At 41.1% G+C, this 21,901-nt stretch overlaps 1 protein-coding gene across 4 annotated transcripts in view; it reads left to right on the top strand.

Moving 5' to 3' along the window:
• The window catches only part of LOC107562530 (zinc finger protein 536-like), a 207,366-nt gene that overhangs the window by 37,841 nt on the left and 147,624 nt on the right, over window positions 1-21,901 (top strand). The gene's annotated exons all lie outside the window — the stretch shown is intronic.

The raw sequence follows: 21,901 nt of genomic DNA, 5'->3' as shown, positions 1-21,901 counted from the left end.
GGAGCCACACACACACACACACACACACACACACACACACACACACACACACACACGTAAACACACACACCTGGCATGCCGACAGCAGAGGGCTGGGTGGAGAGGAGCTTGTAGCATGAGATGCGGCATTGCGGGCCATAAAAAGGATAGTTTAACAATTGATCGGCAGAGCAGTGGTTGAAATGGCAGCTGTAAATCAATTTTATCTCTCAGCCTCTAAAGAGTGTTTTCTAATGAGGTTAATGTCACATAATGACCAAATTCCGCCATTTAAGAGATGCCCTCAAGGTGTGCATGCAAGATAGATGTCGCCCAGCCCTGAGCTAACGCAAGACGACCCTGCACACAAGAGAGAAGGTACACCTCTGATGAACACTGTGTTTTATGTATAAAAAAATGAGAGTGGAATGATAGTGGATGAAGTCAGAGGGGAGACTGAGACCAGGGTTGGGACTTGGGTGACAGGATCTGAAAGGACAGAATGACCCAGCAGCAATATGCTCACAATCAGGCTGGGTTTGGAAGCTGATGTCTATATACATATACATATACATATACATATATACTGTATATACAAATACAAATATACATATCGATTATACAAATTGAATATATAACATGAAATATACAAATCTAATAAATGTATGTACCATATGCGTATATATATTCGCTACTAATACCACGCAAGACAAAATTTATATGAAAATGTGTTTAATTATGTGCATTGTGTACTCACACACACATTTATACACTCCAGCCTCTGTTTCTCAGGTGTAAAGAGAGTTTGCCGTGCTCAGCTGTTTGTACCCACATAAGAAAAAGATTAATTCAAGCTCTGCACACAAGAAGAAATATTAAGAAAACAGTCAGGTCCTAAGGCTAGCATTTATCATAAGAGCCCTAAAGCTATTACTATGATCTAATCAGGTTTAATATGATATCCTATCAAAGCTCTGTCCAAAAAAGCCCCAATACTAAAACCACATCAAATGAACTGATGACACTGACTAAATTGATTATATTTCTTTTCAGCCATGGAATATGCATGCAAAGTAAATACATTCTATATTATTAAATGTAAAGAAGGCATTTGAAATGTCATTGAAACGGAGTACTTTGTTGCAAAGAACATCTACACTTTGTATTACCAACTACTTGTGTAGGTGCTCTCAAATCAGAGTGACTCTTTTCCCACTCTCTCTCTCTCTCTCTCTCCCCATCCCTTTCTGTGCTTTAATGAACTGAGCGGTAGATGAGATGATTTTTTGGGGATTAGGCTGTCGTGGTTGTGCGGCACAGGCACTGACCTGTAAAGGAGGCCTTTAAGGAGCCTCATTAATTCACCTGTCCAGGAATACTATATTTATATGTGTCCCTCAGATCTGGGCTGAGGTGCTCAAATACAATGTGGAATTACCACTGCTGGCACCCAATTCATTTCCAGCGTGATTAGTGACACAGCCACACGGAGGACGCTGTGGGTGGCACATGGCGCAGACGCTGGGGTCTTTATATGGGTAGGCCAGTGTAATAGGAGCGTGTATGTGTGTCACTGTACTCTTAAGATTTTTTTGAGAATATCAAGTAAAACCTCTGTGGTTTGATACAGTTCACTTCCTCCACTTTTGATCACTCACTCACACACACACACACACACACACACACACACACACTTGGTTGGGTATCAGATATGTAGTTTTTTACTCTCTGTGATTCCCTTCCCACAGGAATCTTGCTCTCACCCTCCGTCCACCTCTAAACATCCGTCAATGACCCCCATAAAAGCAGCATATACCCTATTTTGATCTGTTCACATTTTGAAGCACCACTTGCACTAGATGAGGGTCTTTCTCTCACTCCTTCTTTCTTTCACTTTATTTTTTCATCCTCTCTTTGATTGATATGTGAAATAAGTCCCTCTCCTGCTCTCTAAAGGCAGTCGGTGTAGAAGGTCTGAAAGGTGTCCATTGTCAATGCGAGAGCACTTTGTCAGGAAACAATTCTGTTCCCAAGGCCCTGAGGACATGTTAAAAAAGATACAGCCCCCATTGTGTACTATAGGAACTTTAATTTTGCTTGTGAGGTCATTTTAATCCTGATGAATTTTTATAGTCGCTGTGGCGCTGAATGGGGAGCAGTTCTAATGCTTGATTAAAAAAAAAAGAAGAAGTGAGAGAGAGGGAAAAAAAATCTACCACCCACAGACCACCTAAACTTAAGGCATTAAAAAAGGCCAGACAGAAAGGAATTGGAGAAGCTTTTGTTGAGGGACACATTGGGGTGTATTTAAGTTTACAAAGGACTTCTCCTCAATGGAGACTGGTTTCTACATGGAAGCTTAAAATCAGTGGGGGCTTAAAGATAGCAGTAATGTGAAGAAACAGCGGTCATTGACAAAACGCTCGGAGAGCGTATCTGAAAAGGAGAAGGAGAAATAATGTGATGCTTTTCCCTCTCCTCTTCACCTTCATCCTCTCTATATTTATGAGGGCTTTACAGAAATGCTAGGCTACCACACTGTAAAAAAGACGGAAAGGGAAGACAAGCAGGAAACACAGGAGTGTCTGTAATTGAATTAACAGAATGATGGTGCGTGCAAACATGCCGTGTAGGAAATCTCATGCCGGTTTTTACAGTGTTTTGTCTCCTTAGTACACATTTATCATCAAAGTTCCTCAGGCTGCTGCAAAAGCAAATTGTTGTGGTGCCCGGGCCTCTCTTCTTCCCCTCCTCCTTCATGGGTAACTTTTGGGTTTACTCAAAGATTTAGCTTAATCCCCATTTGAACGCTGAGACTTGATCTGGTGTTTGCATCGCACTTTTATTTCCTTCGCCTTTTTTGTACAATTCCAATGTTTTTGTTGTCGGTCTGGCTCTTTGTGCAGACCTTTGAATGCGCCTGTGAATGTGGTTGAAGGCAACGCGACCAGACGAATGTAAACGGGCGCACCTACTACCAGCCAAAAGTGTGGCAGCAGTAGACGAGAATTCAATTAAACCACTCCTGACATGCAGTAATTGATCCATAGTGGTTTTCGGTTCATTTTTCCTTCCCTTTCTGCCTCAAAGTTTCTATGCGCTGTTGTTTAATGAAAACAAAATCCTGTTTTCAGAATAGGGACTGGGTGTCTGACTCATGCGCAGCTATTTATATAATCCCCAGTCTTTCCAAATGGGAACATGTTATGCCTTGTGCTAAACGCATCATTTGCATCACTCAGTGCTGTATTTGGAGATGTTTGACTCTTAGTCTTTGAACTCAAGTCCGATATAGCCCGCGCCACACAGCCTGTGTGTTATTCCTCTCCCCGCCCCCGTCACCCCCTCACAGTTTCACCAAATACACTTTCAAAAGCATCGTACGTGAAATGTTAAAGAACATAAGCGGATATGAGAGTCATTGTTTGGAAGAACCTAAAAGAGGACTTATATTTGGCAGTGATTCACTCTGACTGAAAGTTTACAAACCAGTGACTTCTCGTTCATTTAATTGGGGGTAAAACTTTCTTTTCCCTGACTCCGCTCTTTGCACCTGCCTCACCGGCAGGGCTTTCAAGAGTGTGCCGAGCATTAATATGGACACCTCCTTTGTTCCTGGCAGCCTGCTCTCTGCCGTACATTCATTTACCCGTTTTCATCATCTTTCAGTGGTCTGTCTGCAAAGGGCCTACCTGATTTTACAGCAGGGCTGAGGTTTCACTCTGCCACCCATCTTTCCGGGAGAGCGAGCGCGTCTGTATTTACATTGGAGGTCTACAAAGTCTAAATGAGGTGAGATGACCAAAAAATCTGAAAGTTGCATGCACCTGTGCAACTATTTACGATGTACAATATACCATCACAAAGCAAGAGATCAAATGAACAATCAAACTCCAATTTTTCATTTAATGAAATCTGGCTGAGGTTAAGCAGGAGACAGAGAGCTGGGAGGCGGAGAGAGAAGTAGTAAGAAAGTGCGAGAGAGAGGAAAAAAAGAATACAGAGAAGGGCACAATATGTTCTGTTACATTATACTTTCTTAGCTGGGAGAGAGGCAAAAGGGCAGTGAAAAGGAATACTTGCTATTTAATTACTGTCAGCTGAATGAGCTGTGCTCTGTGCTGTTCTCCTCAGCCCCTCCCTGATGTAAAAATTCTTATTCACTTAGTATGTAGGTCACATTACAGTGGTGTCTGGTTATTGGACATGGGCTTAGATAACTGTTTGTTGAGTATTAAATACTTTTGCTGCCTCAGCACCATTTCAAACTGGTATTTTTCACACAGCTGTGCTACTGAAAAGAGGCAACACTGCTGCAAAAATCTCGCCGCTGTCCCAACACCCCTCTGCGAATGCCGAGCCACCTGTATAGGGGTCTTTAAAAGAGGCGCCGTCTGTGTAAAATATTTAACTTTGTGTTAATAAGGGAAGAGAGAGAAGTTTACATTTAAAAGCGTATGATAAAGGAGCATAGCTGCATAGCAGATGGGAAAGAAATGTGCAAAAAAAAAGGGAAAAATCGTTAAAGGAGTCACAAAAAAAATCTGTGGTAAACCCGATGACCCCCATGTCGTAAGGTGTTAGTCAGGCACACGAATTGCTGCTTTCTTTCTGCTAATCTGTGTTTGCTTTGTGTGACCTTGCTTGCGGCTAATGTGAGTTGTTCTCACAATGCCTAATAGTTGGATTGCCACATTGCCACAACGTTGCTGCAACATTGCCACAATGTTGCGCCTCTCAGCTGGTCCTTTCCGTTTCTTTTTTCCTCCATTTTTTTCTTTCTTTCTTGTCTCATTCTCTCTCTCCCTCCCTCTAGTCTGGGAAGAGAAGAGCCCAGATGGTGATTGATTTTTCGAGTGCTGACATCTCTGCTTGAGAAGCCTTGTGCTCCTCTTTCTTTGTGCAGAGCAAGTCAGGCACACTAACATCATGATGCGATCAGCGGTTCCATACTGCCACAACTGACTAGAGCCATTGATTGACAGATCACGCACTCCACACACCGCCACACACCGCCACACACAACAGAACGAAGCAAGTACTTAAAAAAAGACAGAAGACAGAGACGGTTAAGAAGTGGAGTAGAAAGTCACTTGGGAGACATCTGAGACCTTTAAGCAAATCTGTGTGGTAAATCTCAAGACACGACCAACAGGATCACATTGATCTGGAGAGACACCACGCTGCTCCTTCTCCATAACGGCGATGGATAGACATTTGCCACTGTGCAAATTTGCTACGGGTCCATTGAGTCGACTCCAAAGCTCAAATGATGTCATTGACTAACTAGCCATTCTCAGGCTATTGCCTCTCTTTGCGTGACTAAATACATACAATTAAGGGCTCGGCACTTCTCAGTCTCTATGAACTCATTGTTAGCCTGGGTTCAAGTGCACTGATAATGGGGGCCGGGGGAAAACAGGCATATCATCGTGGTACCGCACACACACACAGGGCTGGTGGGTAAAGGAAATGTCTCATTATCTGACGCATTCCCGTTCGCCCAACAACTCTCTTACTTTCTCTCTCTCTCTGATTTGTTCTTTTGTTTTCCTTAGGCACTCCATTTTCATGGAGGTATGACGTTGCGTTAATACATGCCTCTCTCTCTCTCTCTCGCTCTCTCTCCACTCTGCTGCTAATTCTCCAGTTAAATGCATCATTAGTCATTTAGGGTGGTGTGAACGTGGCTGGACAGTGGACAAGAAGACCCAAATTTGCAACTTGATGAGGAAAAATAAAAGGCTGATAGATCTATGAAAATGAAAGTAATCAGCCCTGAATATAGACGCAAAATGAAACGGTCCAGAGCTAATTCTGCTCTCATTATATTCCGAGTAGTTAGGGCCAAAGTGCCTGCGTAGATGGAATCATGGTATTCCTCTCTTTCTGGAAAGTAGCTCAAACTAGTGTCTGTAGTATTGAGAACTCACAGAGACCTTTATCACAATCTTACGTGGGGGGAACAGTGCACTCGGGCCATCTGCAGATTGTTCGAGTTTTTGTGCCCCACACTTTCCCTCAGTTTTCTTTATCTCACCTAACATAGATAATCTGGCAGCAGAGACCATCTGAGACATGGGGTGGGGGTTGGTGGTGAAGGGGGATGTCTTAACCTCCAGTGAGGGGTGTGCTTGCAGCTGGAACGGCAGGCTGAAGGTAAATGGATCTTATTTTGAGGAGTGTCAACATGTGTAAGGGTGCCCACGGCTCATTGCACGGCCCTGATCCCTCCGCAGATACGCTGATGGATGAGGGGCAGGGGCCCAGCCCCAACAAGGCCTGCTCTGCGCTTCTCTCTCCCTTCTCCTTCCATCTATATTCATCTCTCTCTCTTTTGCCTAACAATACCTCCTTTCCCTTTTTCTTAATCCCTTTGTTTTTCCATCCCACACAAATGTCTTTTTTCTGTCATGCCTCGCTTTCCATATATCTCTTTTGCCCATTCTTCCTCTTTCTCACTGAATTCTTAATTTGTCACGGGAAGTCTCCGCTTTATCTGTCTCTCTTTCTCTTTCTGTCTCTTTTTTTCTGCAGTTGGCACATTTGCATGCATTTTAAAAGTATGATTTAGGTTGGTACTAAAGCAATAATTTGTATTTTTATAACGTAATGTAAATATTGTAGTCCAACCGGACATCTGTAATTTGAGCAGATCATACATTTATTCAAATGAGAAGCAAAGAGGCTTCGTTATCTGTTCTTCTTTGTCCTGCTCATTCTGTTTCTGTTTTTTTGAACAAGTACACCAATGTGCACTTTAAAGTTGCAATGTAACGGAAGTTGTGACAAATCTTTTCTTCTGATCTGTAAAGCACATCCAAGTGAAAATGCAGCTTATCGTAAGAAAGGGGTGTGTTAAGTGTACTAAATGACTGAAGAAGTCTGTAAAACATCACCAAAGAGAAGTCGATTTTTCATATTTTGTTTAAGAATTACGAGGTCTGATTTCTGTGCGATTAATACAATAGTCTGTGTTTTTGTGAAGTCTGACTAACAGATCTAGATCATGTGATTTGTAGCTCAACTTCGTCCAGCATTCAACTACAAATGGCCTTGGCTTGTATTAAATCCTTCACATATTCACATTTTAAATGTGTCATGTATACACAGATAGACTGAAGACTGTATCTTGACTACACAAAAACTCACTGTAGCTCCATTATTGCTGTGCATGTAAACATACTGAATGCTTCAGACACTGGTGAACTCTAAAAAGCTTGTCTGCTCCAGGTCTGGCAGTCATTACTGAGGGACCACACCAGGAGGCCCATAAACGACAGCCGATGCCTTTGTAACCAGGTTCTGTGGTTTAAAATAATCTAGACCCAAATCAAATCCCACGTCCCGGTTCATTCCACCTGCTGCCGTTTCCCCCGTCACCACCATCCTACCTCACTCCACTTAATTCTTCCTGTTCAGCAACCAGCACTGGCAGTCAAATGGCTAATTAGTTACAGATTGCTCTTTAACCCCAGGGTTATGCATCCCTAGCAGGCTGTAAAAGTCTTAAGGGAGATGGAGTGCAGTTTACAATGTGGTACAAGTTAAGAGGTCACTAGAGTTAGAACACATGTGTGCGACTGGGCCGCGTTCATGTTTGCCACAATGACCAGGCTGCTTTGGGAACTCCGTAAAACCCCAAATCCATCGCCTGTGGTCTCAACCATAATATTTCCCACCGCTGCAAACAGTCACCCATCCTCTTACAAGCCTCTTAGAAAGAGAAACGCCATTGATGGGGTTGCACTCCAACAATCTGTCATCCAAGGCATCTGGTATGCTTTTCTTTTTCTTTCTTATGTCTCCTCCTCTGTCTCTCATTTTTTTCATGTTCCAGTACTTCTTTCAGGATGTCATTATGAAAATGCTCGATTGGATGCACAACAGTCGATACAACAGCCCCTCTAACAGGGGCTTCCTTTAATTCGCCAATCCCAACATGTGCACTAGGGAAACCTACTTTACCAGTTAACCTCTGCTCTCAGCGACAGGACAGGCTGACTGATAAAAAATAAAAAAGGCGATAAGAAGATAAGGAGAGAGGAGAGGCATGACATATTGTCATGCACACTTCCATGCACACAAGTCCCATGATGCTTTCTTGTCATGGCGCATCACACCCTCACTTTCTCTCTCTTTTACTCTCCACATTCTTCTTTCTCTCCATCACCTCCTTGCCCCTGCATGTGTCTCTGGTGTTGGATGTCAAGCTAATAGTTCCGTAATGCATCCTTCGAAATGTTACTCACATGACCTCGTGAAGCAGTAACTCTGAAATCTAAGAGACAAAAACCATCTACCCCTAAACTAAGCCGGTATTTACAGTCATTTAATTTTTCTTCCCATCAGAAAAGCTCTCTCTCTCTCTCTCTCTCTCTCTCTCTCTCTCTCTCTCGCAGTGTGGGTATATTTATGTGTGCATGTCTTCTGATGCAGAAGAAGAGGTGTCATTATTGATACAATGAGAACCATTCAAAAACCTGACCAAGAAGAAACTTGCACAACCTTGTAAGAGCTGTCATTAAGAGCTTTACCTGAAAGAATAAAAATACCACATAAGCTGTTAACACACATTAGTACCAAACAAGAGTCATTCAGTTTTCCTTTCCTTTTTGCGCTCACCCGATTTGAAATGTTTCACTGACATTTTCTTGATATCTCTCAAAGTTTTAAGAAAATTGATCATGTGATTTTCTGCAACTCCACAAAATAAGCGCATAATTACGATATTTGCACGTGTGTTAATATTAACCATTTGCATCAGTGACCAGAATGTTGTCCTTGCGGAGTCCTCTCATAACTTCTGTCTCATATATTTGATGAACATGCCTCATTGAATGACTCATATTTTCCATAACCATTTAAACACTTTGTTTTGACCATGTGTGTATGAGACAGGGCCATAAATTACCAGTTTGGGTCTTAACGCAATTCGTGGTTCTATGTTAATTAATCATGCGGTCACACAGGAGTACTACCTAGTAAATAACAACACGGGAAACAGTAACAAATTCTGCGTGCTGTGAGCTTGGCCTCACAAACAATGCTAATTGATTGCATTTTCAAATCCATTTCGGGAAAATGGAAAAAGTTTTTTTTTAATGTGTGAGCACATGTGTGTTTTGTTGACAGCTAATATCAGGCCATGGTTTTGCAGGTCCCTTGTTTTAGTGCTCTTGGACAGGGAGACGATGTGATTGGCTTTGTTCAGTCTTGCTGGCAGTCAACACATGCTGACATCTGTTCCCTCCCAGCCAGTCAAACCAATCTCAATCAGGAGATATACACGCACTCAATCACATGCGCACACGCTTATGCATGATGAAATATTCAGTTTGTTTTCCCAATGCATGCGCACACACAGCATCACGTCAACACCTTCAATCATATAGAGAGACATGATGGTGCTTAATCTCGAAGAATAGCACACAATGATATACAACACACACACACACACACACACACACACACACAGACACACAGAAGTGGTAATTATATTGGACAACTGTTCGATAGGCCAGTTGCTTCCTTAAAGTGCGTCCTTAAAGGTTCCTGATTTGCACACAGCTGCAACATTGGCACAGCTCTCCGCATTTATCTGCGACATGTGGAATGTGAAGCCGGAGTGGTATGAGGCAACCCGGACAGGATATAAGTGCTTGTCGGCTGTCTCTCCCGGGCAGATAACCTGCCGTAATCCCTCCAGAAAAGAACGAGAGTCCACTGAACAGACCTGTTTCAAATTAAATGGTGCCGGGCCGAGAGAAATGAATGTGACGCGGCCAGATTTTGTATTTTTGTTACAATTACCCCAAACTCCAAATTAATTCTTTGCAGACGCAGAGCAATGGTGAGCAGGTGGTTGCCATATTTGCGCGGGACAGTCTCAACTGCAGCTCATGCCTCGCTTGATAAAGGCCTCTCACTCTGAAGCTCATATGACACACTGTCCTCTTTCCCAAGAGCCTCTGCCACACTTCCTACAGTCCCCTCCCTCTTTCCTTCTGCTTTATTCTTTTCTCCATCCATCTCTCTCTCCTCTCTTGTCCCTCTTCTCTATACTAATGCGATATGACTTCATTTATCCTCATGCATACATATTCAGCACTCGCTCATGAGTAATCATGTACATTGGAGTAACACCCACTCCAGCAAACCGCCTCCCTTCAAAGTGACTCCGTATAATTTCAATAGTTCCACCTTGAGGGGATTCAAAGAGGGGGAACAGGCGCTGGAGAGTTGAAGTGATCTAATGTTATTAACTGATCAGACTGACTGAAAGAGGAAATGGAAACTCCGTAAGCCAAGAGAACATTTGCAACTCGAGTAACAGACACAGAGATTTTATTGGTCTTAACACACTGTGGTTTTCTTACCTACGGAGCCATCAAATTTTTTACTTTAATCCAGACACATATGGATTTTATCAACACCTACAGTACCAAAGGTTGTGTTTATATAACCAAACATTTGTTTCTTCACAAACAATACTGTGACGAGAGGGGCGGGGCCGAGAGCCGTGGGAACGGAGCGAGGCCGGTGGAGTAATTGCGAATGCGCGACACCTGCGCCACTCACCGGTCTCGAGTCTCACGGAGGAGCTCCGGGAGGATACAAAGGAGGAGTGATGACAGGGAAAGAGGAGAGAGGACCAGGCTTGGATTTTATTTTGTGTTTTGGTTTTGTTTGTGCGCGACAGTCGTCCGCGAGGGGCTGTCGCGCTGTTTTGGGTGTTTATTTTATTATTAAAGTTTTGGTTAAATGTTCGCCGGTTCCTGCCTCCTTCTTCCCGACTTATGAACTTTGTTACAAATACACTTTCAATTAGAATGTAATTTCAAATAGAAATACTTATATTGAGCTCAGTTTTTTTCATCCCCATTCTTTCTTTCTTTCTTTCTTTCTTTCTTTCTTTCTTTCTTTCTTTTGGTAGATGTGTGCATGCATACTATATATATGTGTGACCCTGGACCACAAAACCAGTCTTAAGTTGCTCGGGTATATTTGTAGCAATTGCCACAAAAACATTGTATGGGTCAAAATTATTGATTTTTCTTTTATTAGGTTATTAAGTAAAGATCATGTTCCATGAAGATATTTTGTAAATTTTCTACCATAAATATATCAAAACTTCAGTTTTGATTAGTAATATACATTACTAAGGACTTTATTTGGACAACTTTAAAGGTGATTTTCTCAATATTTAGATTTTTTTTGCACCCTCAGATTCCAGATTTTCAAATAGTTGTATCTCAGCCAAATGTTGACCTATCCCAACAAACCATACATCAATGGAAAGCTAATTTATTCAGCTTTCGGATGATGTATAAATCTCAATTTCGAAAAATTGACACTTAAGACTGGGTTTGTGCTCCAGGGTCTCACACACACACGCACGCACGCACGCATGTACACATATATATATATTGTAAATTCACACAGTCCATGGGTCTGGATGTTTGTGTGGAATCTCAGAGCGTCTGCTTGTAAAGGAGGGGGTGGGGGACATTGAGGAGCATGACAGTAATATTGTGTGGCAGACACAACTATTTCACTGGGGCTTAGAGGCCCTCCCGGATGATGTAGTCTGTCAGCGCTACACAGATCCAATCTGAACTCCGCCACCACTCCTCAATATTCACTTGGATTATGTCTCGGAATATGACTGAGCACTTTGCAGACATGGAGAAGGAGAGGAGGAGAGAGGTAGATGGAAAAGGAGAAGCAGATGAGTAATCCTCATGTGACTTTATAATGCTGTAGATGAAGTGTAGAGAGAAGGCGTACCGTGGGACGGTTTGTGGTTGACACACACGCACGCACACACATGCTTTACATTCTCTGCTTGTCATTTGCACCTGCTTATTTGGACTTAACACTTGATTTAATGTCCTAAAGCTACAGCACCACAAAAATTCAGAAACTCATACAGATGAAAGAAACTAAGAATGATGGTGAGAGGAAGAAAAATCATAACAACAGATAATTATTCAGCCTGCTGAGGAAAAATGGGAGCAAGGGGCGCAGGCATTCTGAGGGAGGACAGTGACATTCTGTTCTACTGAGCAATTTGATGATAAAACGACAAATAGGCACACAAACCACTGGATCAGACGGGCTAAATAACTGATTAGAATATATCAGCACACCTCTACTCAGCAAGCCAGCAGCTCGGAAAACATAATCTTAGGGCATAACGTCAAGCAGAGTGAGAAGGGCTTTTGTGTGAGTGTGTTAGTGAGAGATTGACTCTTTTTAATCCATTATTCTTGGCCTTAGATGGTCTGCACTATTCATTTCTGATAGTAGGGTAGATATTATAAACAGTGGCTTGTCATTCTTCTTAACTGCTTATAATTAACAGATCAACAGTTCAATTACGCTGGACTCGATTGTTTCTCTGTGTAATTGTTTTTATTCAGAGGACAGAAGCTATTCAAAAAAAGTAAACATTTGTTCAGACATGATATTTTTTTTCTCTCACTCTGTGAGTTTGAATATGATACTAGTTTAGCTTTTAGCAAGTCTTTATTTATCATTATGTGGGTTTTTTTAGTGGGTGGGGAGAATAGAGCTTTGTCCTGTGCAAATAAGTAAAGCAAGTTTCTGTCAGAATTCTGTGTGCACCAATCAGACTCTGTGAGTTTGATGTGAAAAATTAGCTTAATGTATATCAGATGTATAAAATATTAAGGCGTGGTTACATTAAGAACATATTCTGTGAAATTTTCCTGGCAAAAAAGGTCCATTGTCAATAGTGTAACAATGTGTGAAGCACAGCTCACATAAAAGTTACTTTCAAATCAAGCAGTTTTCTCTTGGTCATTGTGGAGATTTTGCTTGACCAACTTGCTTGACAAAATCTTTCGCCCTCATGTGGACTTCCCAATTGTGTCAATTCCTGAAGATTTCATTTTTGTAAATTTGTCAATGTGAACGCACCATTAATGGTGGAGAATTTAATTCATCCCAGTGAATCAAAACATTTCGAAATTGTTCATTGATTCCCTTGTTGAGAGTTTCTGAATGAATGATACAGCACTAAACGTTCACATATTAGTTCACAAACAAAACACAATTACTAAGTGGGAAAACTAAAATATGAGGATGCTTAGTTTGTAAAATATAATTTAAAGTGTTTTAATTATGGATAGGCTATTCAGACTAAAGCTATCAGCCAAAAGGAGGAAAAAACTCAGCATATTCCCAGCATTCCTTTCTTTTCAAATGTATTTCCTTGACTTTAAACAACATTACAGTGTTTAATAGCTGTGAGCTGCACAAACTGTGGCTCTCACAGCCGCTTCATCCCAGCCTGCTCCTCAGCTCTTTCACAGCCAACAGCTGGACTCCTATTCCAGCCTTCAGACCCCCTCTATGGCTAATGTGTTCGTTCATGGTGCTAGTGTTACTGAGAGGGTGAGTAAGTGAGTGAGTGACAGAGAGATAAAAAGATAGAGAATTTACCATTTGTAAGTTAAACCCATTCCAGCCTTGCCCCAGTTTAAATTACACTGTTTTTCTTTTTTGATTTCCATTTTGCGCATAATGCTCTCTCTCAGCATGTTTTAAGTTATATTATTAGTGGGTCTCTGGAGAGTTTCCCCCCTTGTTTTTGGGGTGGGATTCTAGGCTCTGGATGCATTAGCTCTCTGTAATTGGGGAATGATCATGGGATGGAGTGTGGATGGAGAGAGAGCTCACAGCACGCACATGCACACACACACACACACACACACACACACTGGGCTCGGCGGAGTATGGCCGCGATACTGGAAGTCAGCGAGGGCCCTATCAGTCAAAGCCTGATGCTCGGCCCTAATACACTTTAATAGCTTCCTCCGCTGTCTCTGATCCTGCTTCAACATTGATCTAAAATCATCTTTCTTATTCTTTTTTCGGGGGGCTCCGCAGACTTTCGTGGCATTTATTGCTGTCACCTGTCTCATGTACTCAGATTAATATGGACCGATAGGGGTAGGTTGGGGAAGGAAGCCATTTATTAGCGTTCGGATGTGTGTTCGGCAAAAGGCTAGAGACTTGGCTGAGCCAATGCAGCGTTTGAAGAGTGGGCCCGTTTGAGCCCAAGATCCGTCACATGAATGTGTAAAATACCCAACGCCCATGCAGGCTGTCACACAAAGGGCTATCACCCTATTATTCAAGAGCAGCCATGGAGCCAGGCCAGAGTAGAGTGTTTCTGGGGGGGGAAGGGAAAAATCGGCTTGATTGTGATTTGCCATTTATAATTGGCCGACGATGTGAAATGGTCGGCAGCCAGACTTTTTTAAAAAGGCAATCTGCGGTGGTGGAGGGGCCGATGGTTCGCTAATGACAGCTAGCGCGATATGCCTTGGGAACAGAATGGTGCTCGTGTAAGGGTAGGGAACACAAATATGTTTATCTGTAGTCAACGATGTTTGCATGACTCAAATGGCATTGTCTATTGATTTCTTTTTCCAAAACATCGGCGACACAATGGAATCGAAATACAGAAGCAAAAGCGAAACATTGTTGCAATTTGAAAACAAACAAACCAAACCCATTTTTAATTCCAGAGTCTTGCGGCTTATTAAAGAAGTTACGCAGTTCGATTTGGCCTGTGTTTGTGCCTGTAATCTTACAGGGAATACTTCTGCGCAACACTTTTCCGTCTCTGTTGCGCGTTTGTGTTTGTCCCTGGTCTGGGGAGCTGGATTTAAGCTCTGAAATGACAGAGTTCAAGGCTGATACTCCTGTTGGCAGTGAGGCATGGTAGAAGATTTCTCGAGGGGGTTTGCCTCCACATTGTGAGCTCAACAAAAGATAGTATTTGATAAAGGTCCCCTCCCCAAAAGCCCCCATAAATAATGAAAAGTTAATGAAGAGGTAACTTAATGTTGTAATGAATATGGCAGCACAAGGTCAAACAGAACTGTCGTGGGTTGGGTGGGCATGTGAAGTGCGTACTCGTCTGTGTGTTTGCGAGTGTGTGTGTGTGTGTGTGCATTTTTAATGAATGTTTTGTCATAGGAAGTGCGATAATGTTGAATTAGTTTCATGTGTGTGCGGCATGTTATATGATTCTTAGATGGCCTACTCTCATAAACCGTTTGTGTGTGTGAGTTGCTGGTCGCTCAACAGAAGAAAGATGAGAAAGCGAGCAGTTTGAGGGAGTGTTTCTCACAAGTGTACACCTGTGTGTGTTTATGCAAGGAAGAGGACTTATGAAACCCTTCTGTTTTGGATAGTTTGTTTGGGAGTGTTCTGTATGTGTGCTGGTCTAGTGAAAGGGTGGAGTCTGGGCTGGTGATTAAATATTGAGAATGTTTGAATAATATGTTGGGTCCAGATGCAATCGACAGGGCACACAAGCAAGCGACTTTCAGACTGGCTTGCACACTGGTCTGTCGCTTAGTCTGACCTGGACATGCGCCTTTTTTCTCTTTCACCAGCTGATACTTTGCTATTTGTTATTAGAAAAGCAACAATCAGTGTGTTAACTCAACACCACTGAGTTTTCTTGTTGAGGTGGTTCTGGTTTCAGTATGTTGTCCTGATGTGTAAAGTGCCTAGTCGGCAGCAGGCAGGTAAGCACTTCGATCTGTTTCTCCTGGACTGAGGTGAGGGACTGTCATGTCAGTGGTCTCAGCTTCAGCTCTGACACCTGGCTCGATCCCTTAGATAATAGAGGGAGTGTGAGGTAAAATAGTAGTGAGATGCCAGTTGGCCTAGTGATTGGCATATGTACATTGAACTGACGTGTGCATGCAGGCAGCATGAGTTTAAATTCGGCTTGTGACATTTCCTGTTTCCCTGCTCCATTTCCTCTCTCCAGTTGTATAACTGGCAACGAGATGAAAACCAAATGAAATAAATGTGAAAAAAGTTATACTTTTATGAAATTAATGGTTTTTATTCAGCAAGGATTGATCAAAAGTGACAGTAAAGACATATATAATGTCTTTTATAATGAAGTATACAAATATTTATATTTCAAATAAATGCTGTTTTTTTACTTTATATTCATCAAAGAATTCTGAAAAAATGTATCAGTTTCCACAAAAATACGAAACAGCACAGCTGTTTTCAACACTGATAATAATAATAAAATATTTCTTGGGTACCAAATTAACATATTAGAATAATTTCTGAAGGATCATGTGACACTGAAGACTGGAGTAATGGCTGCTGAAAATTCAGCGTTGGCATCACAAGAATAAATTACATTGTGAAATATTGTTAAAACATTTTTTATATATATATATTGTAATAATATTTCACAGTTGTGTAACATTTCATTAGTCCACCCCTTGTAATATCAGCACAAGTGTAGCAAAAATGGCAAGAATAAGAATGATACTATGGTGTTGGAGATTAGTCATTTGAAATGTTATGATTAACTAGTATTTTTCATACTATGTAATGTAAACCAATACACTGATATCTGTGATAAAATCCTCATATTATGTAGATGTTATTGGTAAGTATTAGATCATAGCTCAGACAGCAGATGCTTGGCCGGCACTTTCATATGCAGTCAGAGAAATCAAAGTCTCGAAACACGACTGGACTCACACAGGGACCCTAGCGATGGGTCCGTTTTTTTATTTTTTATTTTTTTAATCTATGTGTCCTGAAACATTTACAGTTCCCCGAAAGCTCTAGCACTGGCCAGACGTGATTTGTAGTTCATGTGCAGATGTGTTGCTGAGAGGCGTTTTAATGTGACGGGCGAGACACTTCTCAGTCTGTCTCTGCGGATTTATGGAGGAGCTCCATGTCTGCTTCTCAATCTCTAAGACCTCCCCCCGTGCTCCCAGACTCCCCATCTCTTCACTTAACAAGCCTGAGGTCATGAAGAAATGGCACAGTGCCCCACTTAACCCAAGGTCAGGTCCCTGAGCTGATTCGCTGTGCGCCTGACAATAAAAATCAGGGATGGATTCGCTCGCTCTCGTGTTAACCTGAATTGGTTTGCTTGCTTTTTTTACTGTATGTCTCCTGACAGCTATAGGCGGACAGGTAACAATCATCCTAAAATTTAACTGTATATAGTGTAGGGGAAAGATTTACAGCATGTGGACTGAATGAGAGTGTCAGAGAGTCTATGCTGTGGCCGTGGTGGCTATGAGGAATGTCTTTAAAGTGAGATCATTTCCTTTTCTTAATCAAAAGATGACAGACCTCTCAAGTCCCATCTGCACGCCACTGCAGAGCCTGGCAAGGCGATGGAGCGATATTATGCTTTTATGGGTTGGGGTTTTCAGGGCTTCTCTTGAGGTAATTCCCACTGGTAGAATCTCAAATCTCATTGGAAAGGGAAAATGTTAAGTGTAAAAAAAAAAATATATCATTATACTAGTTTAATAGCGTACGCCAGTATTAGTCTTGCCACGGGTACGTGCAATGCTCTCATGTTTCAGTGGGGAAACAGAGCAGCCAGTTTGATGGACAGATTAAGGGAGGCCTGTGGACCTTTACCATATGTCGAAGTGTGGTTAGCTCACAGATTGTCACGTCCATCTCAGCCTTCCCACCTCATCACCCTGGAGGCTTGAGCATGAGGTTTATTAAGTGTGAATGGTGTGGTCGGGTGGCGCGTGCCTCTGGTGCTCTGTTGTCTCGTGCGCTCTGAGAAAGCACCTGTGTAACAATGAAAGTCTTTAAATGTTTGTGGTGGCACAGGGCACATCATTGAGGAGAAGGCATTGTTAAAACACATCTGCTCTGCCATCTGATCTGTCTCAGTGTCGTGTCTTCAAGGCCATATTTCATTTCTCTCTTTAACAACGTAGAGCCCACCAGGGGTATTTGTACCCCAGGGGGTTCTTAATCAGATTCCAGTGGGGTACTTGAAAATATTTTTAGACGTTTTGTTATACGCCTCCACGGTTGGTACTGGTTTTAACCTGTTATAAAAAAATTGACAAATTGGTGATATTTCATAATTGTTGAGCTTCTGCTGTATTTAAAATCCATCATAAAATGAGTGCAGGTAACATTTTTGTTACTTTTGTTAAACATCCCATCTGAATTTCATTTATAAATAATTTTTTGTATTTTTTTTTACGATTGGTTGAACTGTCAAAACGTAAAAGAAAAACAAGCTCAGGAGTCTTATTAAAAAGTGAGGATGCTGGTTCTCTTTTTTCTCCCACAGTATTTTAGTTTAAAAGCAAATCATCATTATACTGCCCACTTCAATTAATAATGATATTAATAATCATAATAATAAACACTATTATTATTATTATTATTATTATTATTATTATTATTATTATGATTACTACTACAGTTGTATTTTAGTATGCAGTAGTAATGGCCTAATAATAAATACCTTTGTAATGGCTCATTTATAATAATAATAATAATAATAATAATAAGCAATATAATATGAGTTAAAATAAGCCCATTTTGGTAACAAAGGGCTGTAGGGATGCATGAGAAAAACCCCCCCAAAAAACTTTATTAATACATCAAACTACATATGTGACCCTGGACCACAGAACCAGTCATAAAGGTCAATTTTCCGAATTTGAGATTTATACATCATATGAAAGCTGAATAAATAAGATTCCCATTGATGTATGGTTTGTTAGGATAGGACAATATTTGGCCGAGATACAACTATTTGAAAATCTGGAATCTGAGGGTGCAAAAAAATCAAAATACTGAGAAAATCGCCTTTAAAGTTGTCCAAATTAAGTTCTTAGTAATGTATATTACTAATCAAAAAATAAGTTTTAATATATTTACGGTAGATATATTAAACACGATAACACGATCTTTGCTTAATATTCTAATGATTTTTGGCATAAAAGAAAAATCAAATAAATAAGACTAAGGTTTTGTGCTCCAGGGTCACATATCTGGTAACTAGCAAGGATGCTTTTCACATGTTCTATTGCAGTAAATATATTGGACAGTCTAACATGTGTACTTCCAAATAACAAAGTGAAGGCCTCAAAAAGAGAAATTAAACAACTCAGACTGCTTGCACATAAATAGTTTAATCTTTGCTTCATAAATCAGGTGGTGAGTGTTCATTTGGCTTGAGTGAGGCCTTCAGGTTCACACTTGGCCCTGTGTAAACATGTTTTCTAGTCAGTCCGTGATTCATCCACAGAGCCGTAATCAAAAACAATAACTATCGGAAAGCGTAAACATTTCAGAGCGTCGCTGAGAAGTATGAAATAATAATCTGTGTGTGGCCTGGCAAATGCTGAGAATGCAAACATTTCACAATAAAGTTGTTTAAATAGAGACCTTGGCATTGATGACTAAGAGATAGGACATGCCGCGTTAATTACACCCGCTCATAAAAATAAACCACCGGTTTAAAATATGACTCCATACTATAGGATTCAACCTATTAAATGGCAGTGAGGTGTGTTGCTCAGATGTGAAGGAAGGGTGTATTGTTTAGAGTAAAAACACAACAAGCTCAGAAGGAGATAAAGAGAAAGAGAAAGAAAAAAAGGCAAAATAGCTGTACAATCAACAAAGGAACAGAGTGTTTACTCTGAACTTAAAGACTTTTGAATTATTCCCCACCATTGTGTGGCATTAGGACAAGAAAACAGCTCGGCTAAGTGCACGTTTATTATTTTTAAATCGTGTGAAAAGTAATATGCTTTAAGGAGCCAGTAGATGTATTGGTAGAGCTATAGAGGGCCCACACATAAAGTTTGAAGTGAGTTAAGTTTCATCAGGGGATGGCGAGAAATTGATTATTTTCCTTGAGCATGGACTTAAGTTTTAAAGTTCACTGCCGGGTGGCCCACTCCTATTATCCAAGTTAACATAAGAATAGAGGACAGGAAGGAGGCAGGGCTAGAAAGAGAGACACAGAATAAGAGTCAAAGAGATGGAGTTTGTGGGGGTTCCTGGTTTAAATTAACTTCTGCATAGCAGGAGCTGTTGTTATCCACTTAGAATGTAACACTTTCACTTTTACTTCTCACTTTAACTAATAAAGTCCAAGGTTTTCAGGTAATGGCATATCAGGGATGTCAGAGCAGTCTTGGCACTCCTCAGGGGCTGAGCCCGACCAGCTTTTGTGGGCCACACGACAAGCACAATTTCCCAGCTTAGACCTCTGGCTAGAGAACAAGGAACCCGGTCACAGAAGCGGCGCGCTCCGGCTAATCACGTTACACTGTTTTTGCTTCACATTACACTTAGTTTACCCCTGAAACAGAGTCTAAGGAACCATGACAACTCTTCAGTCTGAGAAGAGGCATGCCGTTATGAATAAATGTTTGTATACATTTTTTGTGGATCTTGGAGTGTGCACATGGTGAATGGACTGTGCTTAAAGACATCTGGATGCGATGAAATAGAATTTGTTTAAACAAAATTAAGCCCATCTCTCTCCACCTGGAAAGCCACCCAGAGCGCACGCTGCTCATCACTACATACTTGTGCAGTGATTTTAGTAGGACTGTATTGACAGATAATTCACTACAGCAGTATGAAGGCTTTTGAAAATGCATGATGACTTTCACAGCTTTCGCTGAAAGAGTCAACATGAATACCGTGACTTTACTCATGCCGGAATTCAGGGGGAAAATGGTGGTGTATTTATTCCACTGGGCTTTAACAAATTCAATACAGGATATGCTGTAATTATTAATGTTGTTGTTGTTATTATTATTATTATTATGAATAATAATAATGATGATAATAATAATTATTATTATTGTTATTAAAAAGCTAAATTATTATTATTCACAATTACAGCATATCCTGTTGTAGTGTTTATGTATCTTTATTATTACATTTTATTATTATTATTATTATTATTGAAAACAAATACATAAGCTACATGTTGTCTTTCCTAAAATATTAAATGAATTAACAATATAAATTATGATAATTTTCCTCATTATTATTAGTATTATTCTTGAACACAAGTACATAAGCTACATAGTTTGATGCATTTCTTAAAATATTATATAAATTAATAAAATACATGAATAATAATTATCTTCTTCATTATTATTATTATTATTATTATTATTGAACACGAGGACATAAGCTACATAGTTTGATGCATTTCTTAAAATATCAAATAAATGAATAATAATTATCTTCCTCATTATTATTGTTATTATTATGTAATACTTATTTATTTGAATTTTTGAAAGTCAAATATTTAAAATTCTAGAGCTATTAGTGTCACGGGGCTGACGAGACGTGAGACGTGTGGATCCATCTGCAAGCTTTATTTAAAGAGACGTGGTATAACAGGCAGTGTCGAGCAATGGCAAACAGGTATATGGTGGGCAAAACACAAGAATGGTCCTAGGGCTAGCATAGGTCACCGATCGGCAGACAGAATCACAGGGGCGAGACGAGAGGGAAAAATCCAGGAAAACAGGCAAAGGTCAGAAACCGCAAAAACAGGCAAGGCAAAACAGGGAAAACACGGAGACTCGGAAAGGGGTACAGGCTAAACAATACTCAGTAGAGAAAGGTGGTTTGAGTGGGTGTTATATAGTGAGTGAGGTGATTAGAAACAGCTGTGTGCAATGAGTGCAATCAGTGCAGTGTGCAAATCGTGCAAAGAATGATGGGATATGTAGTCCGGGGTGCTATGCAACAGTTGTGCGAGAGTCAATGTAATGGAAAGGGTGACCTCTGGTGGTGAATAATCGGAAGTCCATGGACCGAATTCGTGACAGAGCCCCCCCCCCCTCCCCATGGAGCGGCTTCCAGAAGATCTAAAAACACTAAACAATCCAGGTGGGCGGTGGAGCGGAGGCGGAACAGGGCGAGGGCCGGAGGGCCAGGTCCAAGGATAGAAGAGACCAGGGACTGAGGCAGAGCCGGCGGAGCTGAGGACCACCACAGCAGAGCAGATGGGACTGAAGGTCCCCACGGCGGAGCAGAAGACCACCAGAGCCAGACAGTAGACCACCACGGCGGGGCAGAG

The sequence above is a fragment of the Sinocyclocheilus grahami genome, unplaced genomic scaffold, assembly GCF_001515645.1.
Source record: "Sinocyclocheilus grahami isolate Dianchi unplaced genomic scaffold, SAMN03320097.WGS_v1.1 scaffold827.1, whole genome shotgun sequence".
Lineage (NCBI taxonomy): Eukaryota > Metazoa > Chordata > Actinopteri > Cypriniformes > Cyprinidae > Sinocyclocheilus > Sinocyclocheilus grahami.
The sequence above is the reverse complement of the archived record's forward strand: the minus strand, read 5'-3'. Positions and strand labels throughout refer to the sequence as shown.